The sequence below is a fragment of the Silene latifolia genome, chromosome 9 (genome assembly GCF_048544455.1).
Source record: "Silene latifolia isolate original U9 population chromosome 9, ASM4854445v1, whole genome shotgun sequence".
In the NCBI taxonomy this organism is placed as follows: domain Eukaryota; kingdom Viridiplantae; phylum Streptophyta; class Magnoliopsida; order Caryophyllales; family Caryophyllaceae; genus Silene; species Silene latifolia.
Window position 1 is genome coordinate 39,540,233 of NC_133534.1, and position 16,274 is coordinate 39,556,506.

Sequence of the window (16,274 nt, forward strand, 5' to 3'; positions counted from 1 at the left end):
ATTAATTTTGACGATTCGTGGCTGGGAGGACTCGAAGTTACTCCCCACTGAATTGTGGCTTTCGTGTTTGTATAAAATGCGATTGACAGGTTGTTGATGCTTAGTTGGGGTCACAGACGGCTAGTGAGTAAGGAACCTTGGACCTAGTTTTGGCTATTCTATTAGTAAACCTTTTATACTTTTGGTTTGTATATAATTTGAAGGGACATATGTCTCCCTTTTTATTTTTGGTTTGTATCCATATATTTCCGCGTCTTTAGTTATATATGTAAGTTAGTTTATCATTCATTGCGGGGTTATGACACTCTTCTTGAGTTGGAATTGGTTGTGAATGGTTTAGTTAGAAAATTTTTTGAAATTGCAGGTTTTTGGACTAGTTGAACCATTTACAAACATATCCTACCAGTTTTTCTGTAGAATTTACGTATATAATTAAGGCTAGATTTAAGGGTGTCACAGTTTCGTCCTCGAAACTTAGAAGGAGAAATTATAGTTATAAGAAAATATAGATATCTTTTCAATGAAACGGTGATACTCTTGTTGATCAGACAAGAACATCCATATTCATATCAAGATATAAAAATACTTCTTCACCAATAAATGAGAAAACCCATTATTGGGACGTCACCAACAACGAGATTCAACATTCACTAATGTTAAAACCATTGAAAATCATAAAAGTATTTTCAAAATTTCAGTTTAAAATTCTATAGTAAGAACGATATCTTACTAAATTATGATTAACTAAGGCTTAGTAACTCGGAACAAAAGTAAGAAAAAGGAATACCTTACGGAAATAAATCAAAATTTCATTTTCAAAACAAGGTAGTAACATACCAACCTCAAATTATGAAAAATCAATAGGATCTCAAGTTTCTCTATCATTTTACTTATTAAGGATTCTCAAAAGCAGAACTACACCCAGCTCCAACATTGTCTCATCATCTCAAGCACTCAATGCGACCTCAAGGTCTATAAAACTATAGGATTAACAAATTCTTCTCAACACTAAGTCTCTCTAAACTCAAGGACTCACAAGAGCCAACTAATACCAAATTACACCACCAATCCATTCTGGTCATCAACATCCCCAAGGTGTATTCTTTCAAATTTGATATCCTAAACTTACTTACCATCAAATTCTCAAGGAATAAGGTCTTAATTGTAACCACACTTTATCTCCTCAGAATTCCTAAAACCATAAATTGAAATTATGTTCCTTAGCCTAACAATTGGTGTCATCCAAACCATTACCCTTTCTAGTTACCAAAACAAGTGTTAAAACTTCCCAACAATGTAGCTTACTCTCACTCTCATAACATACTTCAAGTAGTAATCAGTATCACCCTCTAAAACTAACTATATAATCCCACCTTTAACATTTCTCACACGGTAACATATACATTATCAAACCTTCATCTCCAAAGTGATTATAGAAGCCAAACACAAGCTTGACTACTTAGCCAATCCTATATCCTCAAGTCACATCTCACTAACTCCGTAAACATGGTCAACAAGGTACCAACTATACTAAGGAGGTAAGAAGTGATAACGGAATAGAGAAACAGTAAAACATTTCTGAAGGGTGCATGCATCTGACAAGTTAGGAAACTAAGGAGTCAGACCGTAAAGATAACGATTGACAAAAATAAGAGGTATTCGAGTTAAGAAGATATCTCGGGAAAGAAGAAGATACGTAAAATTTAGCATAAAGACAAGGTTCAACGATCGTTAAAGAGAAGGAAAGGAGAATAGAAGCGGCACAATGAAAGGGTTACCGCTTACCAAACACTCATCAAAGCTTAAGATTGATATGATAAGGTTACACCACTAAGGTGCTCAACAAAGCCCCAAAAGTCTACCAAATTATAAGACTAACAAGGACTCCACAATGGTAGGTATTCCTCAACTCAATTGGTTCTAAGAGCCAAAATCAATTCACCACACAAATTCATTTGTTACCACCCATGTCCCAAAGTATCTTCTTTACAATTCTCGTCCTTGAACTTCACTTACTATGTCATCCCCAAGTATATCATCTCACCACTTAATACTTCTAGTCTCCGATACCATAAATTGGAATCACATCCTTGAACTCACGAACTACATTGAACAACATTCCACCATAATTCCCAAATCCAGATATGATTACTAAGATCAACCACGTGTTCTCAAATTTCGAAAGGTCAACAAGGGCTACTCTATACTAGATTTGGTCAACTTAAAAGGTTTAACAAACTAACTAATTCCAAAGTACAATACCAATCCATTAATCAACATCAATGTCCTATTGTATTCCTTTCAAGGCCCACAAGGATTAGGGCTAACTATCATACCTTTAATTCTCCACAAGAACTATCGAGACTCTCAAATGAAGTAGCTTAGGTTCATTCCATCCTATGTGCTAAGGTAGTACCCATGCTTAATCATCTATAACAAGCAAGCTCTCTATAGACATAAATCCCAAGGTATTTCTCAATTCACTAAATTCTCATATCAAGCACAACTAACAAGACTAACCAAAGGATCCCAAATTATATTCTCCTATACAACTCAAACCTTAAACAATCAATTTCTCCACTCGTTCACGCCCTCCAATGATACATTCTCTCAAAACTGGGTTCTCTTGAACAAGGGAACTATCCTACGGTATAAAAGGAAGGTGTCCACATGGACTTTATTATAAGAAGAAAACGAACCTAAGATGAAACGGGAGAAAGAATTGAAAGGTAGTTACCTAGGCGAGATAAGAGGAATTTGAAAGACGAATGACCAACGAAAATGGAAGATTAAGGTAAGATACACTGAATACGAAAAGAAATATCAAGAAAGTGGAAGCATTCTACATTTGGCATAACCAACCTTTAGTGGCACCAAAACTAATAACTAACAATCAACAACCCTAACAATTAGCAATCACAAACAGACTACCACATAAAATCCTAATTCTACCCATCCTACCCTTCTCTCAAGTTTATTATTTTAAGGTCAAGTGATTTCTAAGTGGGGTGCACAAACGTGCGTCGAGAGCAATAGGCTCTGATACCAACTTTGACACCCTTAAATCTAGCCTTAATTATATACGTAAATTCTCTGAGAAAAAGCTGGTAGGATATGTTTGTAAATGGTTCAACTAGTCCAAAAACCTGCAATTTCAAAAAAATTTCTAACTAAACCATTCACAACCAATTCCAACTCAAGAAGAGTGTCAAAAACCCTGCAACAACTGATAAACTAATTTACATACATAACTAAAGACGCGGAAATATAAGGATACAAACCAAAAATAGAAAGGGAGACATATGTCCCTTCAAATTATATACAAACCATTAGTGTAAAAGGTTGACTAATAAAATAGCCAAAACTAGGTCCAAGGTTCCTTGCTCACTAGCCGTCTGTGACCCCAACTAAGCATCAACAACCTGTCAATCGCATTTTATACAAACACGAAAGCCACAATTCAGTGGGGAGTAACTTCGAGTCCTCCCAGCCACGAATCGTCAAAATTAATGTAACATGTAGTAAAACATGTAAGCAATATGATAAACAATGTAATTATCATGTAATTCTGACCTATGACCCCTAAACTGACCACTAATCTATCATGTGAATCATATCACTCAAATAGGAATCCAAACTTTATCAACTGTAACCGGCTTACATCTCACCTATTACAGTTCATAAAATCACCATACAAGAAAGGGCAATATAACAAAGACAGGCATAAGTTCTTAGTCCCGTCAATAGTCACTTTGTAACTCAAGTCTATACCACGAGGTAGGGAAGGTAATCGAACCGGTATCTTGGCTCAGCGGTTACTATTAAGAAAACATGGCCAAGAGACAACACAACCCTAGCCTAAAATCAAGCATGAGACCTAGACATGCGGATACACACCACCGCACCCAAGACTCACAACTTTTTTAAAACAAAGTGAAGTGAGTACCCTAAGGACACCACCGAAGGGTCGGCTAGTACTTAAGTCGACCCCATACTATCAAAATTAGTACCGAGGTCATGCCCCAACTTGGATAAACATCCACTAGTCAGGAACACAAAGGCTATCAAGCAGTGAACATATACTCGTCAGAGACTATAAAGACCTATCTATGATGAAGGCCGAAATACTCACCTAGGACCTAGTCACAGCTAGTCCCATCTTGAATATTTTAGCCCACACCACCCAAAACTCACCACACAAGTCAAGTAAGGCACCCACTTAACCATAAGAGGGCAAAAAGTCCTACTTACCAACATAAAATCTAATATTCTATCATGTGAAAGGCTATATACAGCATACAATCCAACAGTTCCTCAATAAGTACCCAATACTAAATTCCAATCCTAGCAATTCTAACAATATTTAAGGCTTTAGGGGAAACTAGGGCCATTTCTACAATACAAGTCACTATTAAATTCAATAAGCTATACATGTGAACAAAAGCTTGATAAATGGCCTAAAACAAGAAAAAGGCCGATTATCTAAATCATTCAACCGAATTTTTTTACCCGCAACCCCTTGACCCTGCGACAGTGCGGGTCAAATTGCGGCTGACCAATCACTCAATTAATTGACATCGCATCAGTCAAAGGGACCAAGGCTCAGTTTTCGGCACAATCAACAAAACATTACAATTATCACTATAAAATTCATTTTGAGCCTATTAATTACCAATTCATTTTGTAAATTATCCTAACATGTGATAATTGTCAATATAACATAATTTTTCTACCATTAACATAACTTTTAGCTACTTTTGTGATTCTCTTAACAAATTTAACCATGTATACTCACTCTATTTATATCCGTGATGAACCTAAAATGACGGACAAAGCATGGAAAACCGCGAAACAAGCAACGGACCGACCCGGGCCAACCCCAAGACCGGCCGGGGCTGCCGTGGGCCTGCCGGCTGCTGCCGGGCCCGCTGCCGCACCATTTCTTCTTTTTTTTTTTTTTCATTTTTATACATTATAAGACCGTCTGAAAATTAATTAATCGTCCCCAATTCAATTTTGATAATTTAAAACTACCAAAAGGCACAAATTAGGCTTGCATGCAACTAAGTTTAACATGTGAAAATTACTACCCAAACAAAAATTCACCAAACATACAAAAATCAAAAACATGTGACGATCTTTCGTCGAGTAACTCGAAATATGTTACCTTAAGCTAGAAAATGAGCAATTAGTCCTCAAAACCGAAACCCTAACCACAACTAGCCGCTATCCTCTACAATATACGAGTCCCCGAACTCGTCTTCCAATCCTTCACCTAATTAAACAATAAAAACACAAAAATTAAGCACAAAACCGAAATCACCGAAATTTGGTCTTAAAATAACTTAATGAAAATTGAAATTAGAACATACTAAGTTGTAGATCGTGGCGAGGGGATTCCGGAAAGGTAAATTTCGCGAAAAACGGACAAGAAACGAAGATTTTATGGCGATTTTAAGCTTGATTTTATGTTAATGGTGTTTTGGTGTTTTTGTAATATGTTGAGGATGATGATGAACAAAATCAGAAAAAGAAAGAATAGGGGGGAGGGGATGCCGCGCGTGAGAGAAGAAAGGAGGAAAAAGGAAGTGCGGGATTTTTAGTCGGGATTTTTAACGAGTCGGTTTTGACTCGTTTCAATAATAATTAAATCCGTAAGTCAAACGCAAATTCCGTCAAGTCCAAAGTTTTTAAACACGAGATTACAATAAAATTGAGTATTCATACGACCCATTTCCAATTTCGTTTACCCAACGTTCAAACGAATTGTCATTTTCCCCCCGATACGCCCTTATTTCGAAACAAAAGATTTTACACGGTTTAAACTATTTTTAAACATCTCGAAACTATCAAAATAAATACTTTTCTCCAAAATATAATAAAATTATATTTCTTTAAATTATTTTTACTTTAAATACTTAATTATCACTTTTATTTTGATTAATAAATTATTTCTGAAATATATTAACGGTCCGAAATTTACGGGGCGTTACAGAAACTAACAGTGACGGCGAGATTTACCTGATAAATACAGAACGTAATAGACGATGAAATCACAGTGATGGCGAGAAGATAAAGCGACGATGAGAAAGAGAGAAATAGAGAAAGAGAGAAAGAGAGTGTGTATGTGTTTGTTTGTCTCTTTGTGTTTGTGTTTGTGTATTAAGGGTTGTGTTTTGTGGCTGCAGCAGACTTCTATTTGTGTGGTTTATAGTATGGAAGGTATTGACAACGGTTATTAAACAACAACCGTTGTGAAATAAGTTTTAACAACGGTTGTAAAAAATACCCGTTGTTAAATAAGGTTTAACAACGGGTTTCAAAAATAACCGTTGTGATTACTTTTCACTAACTTTGCGCCAATTTTGCGCCAAATTATTAACAACGGTTGTGAATGTGTGACCCGTTGTTAAAACTAATAACAACGGTGTTTATAACAATACCCGTTGTAATTTATTTTAGTAAAATTCGCGCCATACATTCTACAAGTCTATTGTGATTTTCGTGAATAATCGTTGTTAAAGGGGCGTTGTAGTTGCCTGGATTTGTAGTAGTGAAATGAGGATTATTTCTTAAAAACAGAGTGGGAGAAAATGTTCAAGAGCCACAAACTGAAAACAAGACGTGGGAAGATGTTTCTTCTTGGTTAAAATCAATAAATATTTCAAGGTCAGAATCTGAGTGGACAGGATTCATGTTATTTTAAAAGTAACAAACCTGTAACTTATTAAGTTGCTTTATCTAGTTTCAACTCCGCAAAAGTCCGAAATGGGCACAAACATGAAAATGTTTATTTAGCTTGGTTGGTTGGTGGCAAAGGGTTTTGCACGCAACAACAACACTTCATTATATTTGGAAATGATTTGATTTAGTTGGATTATAAAATCATCTTGCATGAGTTCTGTAAATCACAACTAACCTAAGGTAGGATGAAAACTTAAGACGAAGTCTTAAGTAGAAGTTTAGGAGTTGAATTATATGTTTTGATCATGTGATAAAAATTTCTCGAATTGTCGAGTAGTTCTGTTTATACATGGAGTTTAGTGGGAGTAATGTGGTGTTACTAGTCTTATATGTAAGGGACATATTGATCATTGTGAATGATGGAAGACTTAGGAGAAGGATAATACATCTCTAAGGTATCCAGACCTATAAAGATAGTTCTGAGAGGATATTAGCGTTAAATGAATATTCTTATATTGATAAGAATCTAGTCAAGTTCAAAGGTATTGAACATGTAGAAATTGAATCCACTTGCTTCCGCTGCGGGATTAATTCATTACGCTAAGATGTATCACCATTCTTAAATTTCGTAAACTTGGAGTATGACGAAAAGTTACAAATTAATTTTTTTGAGAAAAAGTCTCTGTATAGCCATATAGTTCATTGGTTAGTACTCTTGGAGCACTAAAGAATGAAGCTAAGCATTTAGAATTGAGATGGATTTATGTGCAATGAGTTACACAAAAACCATGTTCTAAACTCATAAGGATGGTTAAAGAACCATCTTGGCTATATTATTTAAGGAGCAGATCTGCTAGAAACGTTCTAGGCAGTAGAACAATTAGGGATTAATAACGGAAATTGAGTACACTTGCAATAATGAGATATGCAAGCAGGAAGGGATGATATTAGGATTCGGTTTTATGAATTGGAAGAATTATGGTAGTTCATTCCAGTAACCAAAGGTCCTATCCCATACACTGTGAAGACAGTGGGAGCTATCCTAAGGCAAGAGAGCCTATGTCTAGATTGGATTTAGACACGTACACAAAAGTTTTATAATAAAGATTATACATAACAAAAGGAAAAAGCATATAGCAAGGTTAGAGAAAGTGCATACTAACCAAAAGTCTTTTCATAGGTTTAACATGATAAGTCATGTTATTTCAATTGAGTTGAAATGTGTAACATATACAAAATGGAATATGGATTATAGATTATGTAGTAATTGATATTGTATCAATTTTACATATGTGATAATGCATTCATCGTTTGAGTTTTATATTAAACTCTATTATTACTTTGTCATATCCAAATGGGTTGTTGAGACAATATTGAACCCCATTAAAGTGAACTAGATTGACATAGTAATCGCCCCTAGTTACTTATATGAGGTGACATCTCGAAATGACTGGAGTGTGATGCGATTGATGGCAAGTTCAAGTGCCATAATAAAATCATAATAGATGACTAGTCGATCACATAGACAGACTGTATGGGACACTCTGTCGGGCTTATGACCGCTTATAGAGTTCTGGAAATTTTTATAGCCTGGTCGTGGCAAGAGCTGCTATAGTATTCTTATGAGTCGATTCTTTGACTAAAGACTGTTCGCCTAAGATGGCATAGTTTCAGAGTGACTTTGATTTATGTTCTACGGCCTTCGTAATTGGGGTCAAATGGGCACATTTTGGGTTATGATGAGATGTGGCTATTCGAAGAGAAGAGTGCAATAGGAATTGTCCATCCCTTGTCAGGGTCATCTTATATCTCAAGGCCACTCAAGGAGTAATAAACTGGAAATACGTGGCCACGCTCGGAAGGTATCTACGGTAGATAATTCCGGTCAAACAGTTATTCTCCAGATCGAGGAAACCACTCACGATATGATCAAATGCAAGTAGGACCTGCAAGACACCTTGCATTGAGTGGGAGATAGTAATAGGACAAGAGAATTGGTGACGCACACTTGTCTCCGACAAGTGGGAGATTGTTGGAGTATGTGTCCTCGACAATAATGCGATCACATGTTTAAATCTCATAATAAGAATATATGAGGGAAAGTAATATTTTATTGTCAACTGATCCACATTAATCGGTAATGGTTGACTGACTAGAGTTTGACATTACTGTCGTATGACTGTGGTGATCAGTTGATCCCTTAAGGTCATACCTCTAGGGTGACACTCTTAATTGATCAATTAATTAATTGTATATTGATACAAGTTAATTAATTCTTTAAAATTGATAATGTGTTTTATTATTGAAACTTTATTATTGTTTATGAAACAATTATAATTAGAATGAATAATTATTATAATTACAAGGTGTTGTGAATTATAATTTAATGGCCCGTTTTAAGTGTATGTAATCTTGGATTGATAGTTGTGTTATTGTATGCGATTTATTTTATATGTAATGGTTTTTTAATAAGTTAAAAAATGCATTACATAGTCACATGACTAGTAACATGTCACATATATCACATAATACAATTGACAAAACACAAACTTAAAGGAATCCCATTTTACATAAGGGACCGAAATGTTGCAAGGGTGGGGACATTGGGTGCTCTTAACTTAAATGCTTAAGACAACTTAATTATGCTAGGGTTAGACATGCTCATCTAGCCTTTCTTGTGAAGAACAATTGATAGAAAACATAAGCATGCATTGGCCTTACTACCCCAAGGCACCCGACCCCTCTCCCCTCTCTTTAACAAGAATTGTCTTTCTTATTTACTAAAGTATTCATTCTTATGTTTTTAATAAATCTCTTAACAATATACTCTAAAATTGTTTTGAGATACTACATGAAAACATCATTGAAATACTAATATTTACATCCCATTACTAGTGGTAGTAATATAATTATATTAGTTATTTTAAAGGGACATATACTAATTTCTAGTATCCAAATTAGTATTTGTATTAAGAGGGTTATCTTGGTACAAATCCTTGAGGAGTAGATTCTACTATTGGATCTAAGACCATCCTCGGAGCACTAGGACTTTCTTAAGAAGACTAATTTGGAAGGTGTCCAATTAGTCTAACTATTCGGCCCTCATTGTAAGTTGATCGTTTTCTTTTTACTTTGTATTATTTTGTTATGCATGCATAACTTCAAGTTAGTTTATGACTAAACTAAATTTATTAAGTTATTAGAAGTGCCTAATAAGAGGTTTATGAATCCTTCATAATTAACCATATTCACCAATTCAAAGTTCAATTAATCATAGCCTATAATTTAATTAAAAATATTACACTTCGATCACCATGCCGTCGTCGTCTTCTACACCCGCCGAACCACAATCAAATACCCGCTATGTCCATCCTATTACCTGTATTATACACAACCTTCTTTTTTTGGTGAAATGTGAGTTGTATAATATATATATCAAAAAAGAGTGTTCCAAGGGTACATATCAACTAATACCAATTACATTAATCCAACATCCTTAAGCCAATCTATTTCTAGCGTGGAAATCTTTCTCCTGTCTTTACCATGGACTATCAGCTTCATGTCCTCGACAATATTTGCAGCAACCTTCTGTGGTCTCAGTAGACTCCCCTCATTCCTGCATTTATTTCGATGGTGCCATACATGATATATAGCTCCCAATACCATTCCTGCTTTCACTCCTCTCTGTAGTTTGGTGCCAATATCCTGTACACAACAGTCCAGGACACTAACAACTGGTAACTGTAACCCAGTTTTCTATTGTAGGTGTTGAACTACTCTGATACTGTAGTCACACCCAAAAAATAAGTGATCCAAATCCTCTGATGCCTGTCCACACAACCAGCAACGATCATCAATATCCACCCCATACCTGATCAGTTTAGCTTTGGTTTTGAAAGATCCATGTGCATAGAGCCATCCCATGAATTGATGTTTTGGGATTACCCATTCATTCCATATCACCCCATCCCAGCTCACCTTAGGACGAGATCCCATGAGCCATTGGTAACATCTAGCAGTGGTGAATCCTACCCCTTGTATGTCCCATGTCCCATTGATATATGCTGCAACCAGATCTTGCTTAACCCTGCAAACTCTCCTCCAAACCCAACTTGTATTAGCACCAGGCTGGTACTGCCACCAGTTCACTCCTTTCAGATGATTGTGCTTCACCCATTTGACCCATATGGTATCCTTATCCTCAGCAATCCAGTTAACCAACTTGCCTATCAGAGCCTTATTCATCATTTCCAGGTTTTTGAGCCCTAGACCACCCTCAGACTTAGGCCTGCACACTGTTTTATACACAACCTTCCAATCAAATATGATGACAATGGTAAGGCTTTTTCGAGAAGTTTTACTTGGATGAGAGATATGCTTCGTCAAGATGGTTATACGAACGTTAAAAAGGTCCACCCAGCTTGGACTAAAGTTCATGGTTTTTTTGGTTACGCAATGATCGAGTTTGAAGGTTTTGGGAAGAAGTTGGAATATTTTCGTCAAGCGAGAAAACTCCAGGCAAGATACGAGGATCATGATGCTGGGAAGAAAAATTATTATACGGATGATATGTTACAAGCGCAATATTTATGGATTGCAACCGATTGTGAGATTAATCTATTAAGAACATATTGGCACAATATTGACACTATGCCTCATTCATGGGAGGCTGAACAAGTGCCTCCTAATAATACACGTATTGAATTCCCAATATTTATCTCAATCACAGGGGAATTACAAGATGATTATGTTGATTAATTATTATTATTATTCTAATTAATGTTGTTAAAACCGCGCGTCTTTTAATTTCTTGTTATGTATGTGTTTTTCTTGAATATATGCGTGGTAGTGTATTTTATTTTCTAGTTATTTATTGCAAGTTACGTAGATTTAAAATATTTGTTAATATATAAGTCAACTTTTACATTAAATTAATTAGGTAATTAATGTTTAAGAATTAATTACCAACGGTTTTGAAAAAAATTTATAAATGTGACTATAATGTTAAAGCATCTTTTACTAACATCCATTAATCAAATCACAATATTTCATCCCCATTACACAAATTTGAAACAACATGTCAATGAACCCTAATTTTATCAACAACGAAGAATGACTTACACGAACGATTGCAGATGATGGGAAGGTTCTCGCCGGGCTTCCCGCCGATCAACACCCATTAATCAAAGCATCCTTTGAACATCAACGGAATTATTGGATTAAGAGGCGTGAAGCAGTCCGGCTTGTCAACCAAGCCTCATCATCATCATCTTCATACCCTCGTCGGTCTATTACTCGCAATTTGGCTGCAGCGAGAGATATGTTGAGTTCTACTCTTCCAACCTTATCTCCACATGCAAGTCGTGTCCTTGCATATATTCAATCTGTTATTGCAAAATATGAAGCCAATGACTCGGAAGTTAGCGGTATACCAGAGTGGCGTAATTGGTGGCAGGTTGAGAAGCGTTTTTTAGTCTTAACCGGGGTTGTTACGGCTTATTATATATCTTTTGATTTCTGATAAATGCTATAATGTATTTGGTTTAAATTAAATGAAATGATCATTTTGAAAGTGTTGAGTTATGCTTGTTTGATTTGCTTCCATTTTTTGAACTCCATAGATCAGTCAATAATCAAGATCAAGATTGTTGCTACATAATACTCATTAACAACGGTTCACCTACAACCGTTGTAAATTTGTTCATTAACAATGGTTCACCTACAACCGTTGTCAATCGGTTCATCAACAACGGTTCACCTACAACCGTTGTCAATCGTGACATTCTAACTTCAACGTGGACCGTTTATTAATTGTTTGACCATACGACTCAATATATTAAAAAAATAAATACATGTAAGATATGACCACACGACTCAATATGTTAAAAAAAATTAATTGTTTGATCATACGGATTTTTTTAAGCCGTGGTGAATATTTCTCATTATTCTTGATTTGACCAATGCACGGACTGTTCAATTATTTTTTATTGAATCAACGTTCCATTATTAGTGGGTTTGAATCAACGTTGCATTATTGGTGGGTGATTCTATAATTTTAATTTTGTTCCAAAATTATGGCCGTTAACCAAGGTACGAATATTGTGAGTCCATGGGTGCAGAGGGATCGTAAGTTGTCAGAAGAAGCAGAAAATAAAAGATTAAGGGAATTGCGTCGTCAACCGAGCTATATATTGAAAGCGAGAAGAAAATGGATGCGTTACGTGAAAGGTTAAAGGAACAATGTCCTTTCCATTTCATTAAGTTCCCCCCTAAACATATAATTCTTGAAGGTACATATGAGAATTCATCGGCTTTCGAATTTGGTTCTTCTGAGGATTTGATGGTGGGTTATATATTACCCAAATGCGATTGGTATGTATCTACCGTGAGTGAAGCAACAAAGCTTGGCGTCAATGGATGTTTAGGTCATCGAAGCCGATGTCGGATTTGGAGGAAAAGACCAGAGTTGAAATAGACTCCTACACCATCATTAATGGGAAGAGATATTGTCCATGACGTAGAGTATTTTGGGTCATTTGATTAATGTATGTTTATTAATTGCTCATTGGGTTGTATTTAGGAAATTAATTAAAGAAAAAAGTTTTTAATATATGCATTAATTACATTGGGTTGTGTATAATTTAGTCTTGAATTTCCATTTTCCCCCACTTGCTATCCAATTGCCTTATTGTGAGAGGAGCAATATCCGTCACAAGCTTGTAACGAATCACAAATTATGAGAGGTTGATCTAATTAAGCTTATTTGTATGTGATTTATATAATAGTCTCCTCTACAACTACACAGCAAACAATGCGCCTTTTTCTGTTGTCGGTCCATGTGGGAGATTATCACCCGAAAGTATATCAACATAGAGTCACCGGTTAGTGTGTTTTAATAACTATTTCAAACGTAAATTGGGTTTAATTCTGAGTAATATTCCACTTATTTTGTCTATTTTGATTAAGTATATTTTAATTTGTAGTTCCCACCTTTAATCAACAACAAAGACCCAACTTATTCGAAGGAAGACATCGCCGACATGAGAAATAAGTGGACCACTTATTTTCTTTCATTAACGGATGGTCAATAGTCCGCTCATTATGTATGTGTGTATATAGAGCAATGTGTATTTAGTTTTGGTCACCTTGTTTATAATATTTTGATGTTGGGTTGAATAGATCAATCTGTGTAATATTCTAATGGTACAGGATTGAATTTTTGCAATGCGCAGCTGCTAAAATGTTATTTTGCAGTAGCATTTCAGCGGAACCCGCTATTGCAAAAATTAACATTTCAGCAGCTGCTGGAACCTGCTAAAACAATTTTTTAAAAAAATATTTATAAATTTGATTACGGTTAAAAATAAAACTGTGGTCAATAAATATATTGACAACGGTTGCATTTAAATAGAAACCCGTTGAATATTCATCCATAATGCTACGGCCAAAAATATAATATAACGAAATAAAACCGTTGTCGAATTCATGACATTTAAAACGGTTTAATAAGCATAAACCGTTGTCATATTTAATACTATTTTACAACGGTTTTGTTTCAGTAAAACTGTTGTCATAGGTTTCCGTAGAGCATTTCAACTAATACTACCACGGTTTCAATATTATAGACAACGGTTTTTGAACTGTTCTTAATATTGTATTACGGTTATTTGAACCCGTTATTTACATTTCATAACGGTTCCGCCTTTTTAACAATCGTGGTCACAAAATAACAACGGTCGATGTAATAACAGTTCTGTGTTTTGTATTACAACGGTATATCACCTTATCTAACCGTTGTTGCACCTATTATTTGGCGTAGTGCTATCATGACTAAACAAATGATTACGAGTATATACGTAATAAAGCACACTTGTCATTATCAAAACATAAACATATAACCATATGGTCCATAAATAGTTTTAAAATACGTATAATGAGTTAGTGCACAATGAGCTTATATATAAAATGATTTAATGTTATAATTTAGGTTGAAAGAGAAATTGAGTTAAATTTCACTTATTATCAAAGTTATGGGGCCTAATTACTATATTTGTAAGTTATGGGGCTTAATTTCACAATTGGTCAAAGTTAAGGAGGCCAATTACCACTTTCACGTAATCCAAGCATGTATTTAAGGTACTAATGGACGATATGCGACTATTTATCTCACCTGACAAGTCGTAAATCTTAGGGTCCGGAATCCCAATCTTGCTCATTTGGGCTGGGTTTGGGCTCATAAAATATGCCCATACATTTGGCCCAGCCTAAGCCCGAATGGGACCGGACCACGATCACCTCTAGTACTTTTTAAGAGAGACTAGTTGTTTACCTAAAAACAATTTATAAGGATGAATTTGTAAAGAAAAATCAAGTCCCAACAAAGTATTTTAAAAGTCAATTGATTTTTTGTTTTCGTGTTAAACTTAAAGGGACATAAATATGATAGATAAGATAGGCAAAATGTTTCGAGAGTACGGAAAAATTATTCCACCGGTTCAATGATAAAGATTTTCTCTTTCGGGTCTTCTCTATGAACTTCTCCCCTTAAAAATAAATAAAATACATTATATTTTGCTTTACATGATGACAAATGCAAGTTGCTTGAATATAATCTTATATGTACGTGAGAAGAGAATATTAGATAAGACTTGAGATAAACGGTCCACAACATTGCTCATTCAAGTAGAGTGCTATTTAGTCGTTTTAAACTTATAATCGACATATTCGTCGTAAGAGACATTAGTTGAATTTTAAATTTAATGGAAAATTCACGTGGTATCTCCGAACTTTGCTACTTTACACATGTTTCCAGTATTTTAAGTTTGTGTACATAGTACCCTCCGCGTTTGATTTCCGTGCACAACATACCTATTTATGTTAACAACAACAACAACATTACCCCATTGCCTCAATGGCTTCCGCAAATTGCGGGGGTAAGGGGGGTCGGATGTACGCAGCCTTACCTTTGTGTTAGCAACACAAAGAGATTGTTTCCGCATGACCCAAGATGAAAATTGCGTCGAGAACTTCATCGAAGGACCGCTACTTCACAAAAGAAAGAAGTCCAACCACTTTAGTGAGTCATTTTTATTTATTCCATTATAATCCATAACCAAAGAGTAATGAGTCTTTACTTCTAAAAAGGAATTAGGAATCGGCCAATTTTTTGTTCAAGAATGATTAACTCATCATTGTCTACGATTTGAGGAAAAAAGTATCGACTGACATTTTTTTGGTGTTTTTTATTTATTTATTTTTATGCGGAAATATCAAATCAACCATAATTTTAAACTTAAATTTCCGAATGACCATTATCCGTTTTATCAAATTATAGATCACGAAGTGGTAATCAATTTCTTTAAAAAAAATGCTCAATTACGATTTCTGGCTATAATTTATGCTCAATTGAAGATTTTAAGAACGATAAAAATGACATGTCACTCTCGGGTGCCTTATCTGATATACGTGGTTTGCAGACCGGGGGTTTACCGTTTACCCGATGCGCATCAAAGACAGCGGCTACGGATCCCTTCGACAAAAAAATAAAAATTAAAAATGTCATGTAATCAAATTTAAAAGTTGAATATGAG

At 35.2% G+C, this 16,274-nt stretch overlaps 1 long non-coding RNA gene across 1 annotated transcript; it reads right to left on the reverse strand.

Moving 5' to 3' along the window:
- Positions 1-3,334: 3,334 nt before the first annotated feature.
- Positions 3,335-5,540, reverse strand: LOC141599632 (uncharacterized). Its single transcript, XR_012523874.1, has 3 exons — positions 5,373-5,540; positions 5,168-5,275; positions 3,335-3,422 (listed from the first exon to the last, which is right to left on the reverse strand). It is a non-coding gene; the product is annotated as an uncharacterized LOC141599632 (long non-coding RNA).
- Positions 5,541-16,274: the final 10,734 nt, after the last annotated feature.